A 1,216-nucleotide genomic window follows, 5' to 3' on the forward strand; every position below is an offset into this window, starting at 1 on the left:
GTTGTGGGCAGTTGGCGAGTGTCAGCAGACCCTGCGCCCCAGCTGCTCAGGTGCTTTTCTGACCGGAAGAGGGTTGTCTCTTTTTGATTTTATTGTGACACTTATTGCTATAAACTTTCCTCATAGAGCTAATTTCATATCCCAAGTATTTTGACAAGTAGTGGCTTAATTTTTATGGGATTCAAGAAACTTTTAGATGTCCTCCATGATTTCTTCAAAGACACACTGGACATTCAACAATGTGTAATTCTGACTCCATACATTTGCTTAGTTTCTGTAGTTGTTTTCAAGTGATTTCTGGTCTTATTGTGCAATTACATCACCAAATACAAGAGATTATTTTGAATCTTTGACAATTTTACCTTATGACCTATTACCTTATGACCTATATTTACCTTACGATCTATAATGTGTTCTACTTTAGATATGATTCCAGTAGCTACTAACAAGAATATGTATTCTGTATATATGTTGGATGCGAAATTCTGTATATATCCATCATGTCCACTTGATCTATGGTATAATTTAACCCTGATTTCTCCATTAATTTTTGCTTGTTGAATGACCCATATAGGGATTAGTATATATGGTATTGAAATCATCCAATATTATGATATCAGGACCTATCATAACTTTCAAAACCATTAGTTTTAAAATGAAATTATAAGTCTAGATATTGATGCATTTATTTACAACTGTTATATATTCTTGATGAACTGCTTTTTAAAACTTAATATGTAGTAGCCTTGTGGGGTGGTTTGAATGAAAAAAGTCTGCCATAGGCACCTGTATTTTAACATTTGGTCCCCAGTTGGTGTACTGTTTGGGGGAAGTTGTGGAACCTTTTGGAGGTTCAGCCTTATTGGAGGAAGTGTGTAACTGGCCATAATTCCATTCATGCTCTCTGCTCCATGTTTGCAGTTGAGAAGATGATCTCTCAGTTTCCTGAGGCTACCAGGCCTGCTGATTGCTGCCATGTCTCCTTGCCATGAGGACTCTTATCCTACTGGAACCACAATCCAGTATAAACTCTTCTTTCTTTAAGTTGCTTTTGGTCATGGTATTTTTTTTTCACAGCAATAGAAAAGTAACTGATACATATCCTGTAGATGTTTGAATGGAAATGGCTCTCATAGACTCATGTATTTTAATATTTGGCCCCCAGTTTGTTGAATTACTTGGGAAAGATTCAGAAGTGTGGCCTTTTTGGAGGAAG

Source organism: Mus caroli, chromosome 6 (genome assembly GCF_900094665.2).
Source record: "Mus caroli chromosome 6, CAROLI_EIJ_v1.1, whole genome shotgun sequence".
NCBI classification, from domain to species: Eukaryota; Metazoa; Chordata; class Mammalia; order Rodentia; family Muridae; genus Mus; species Mus caroli.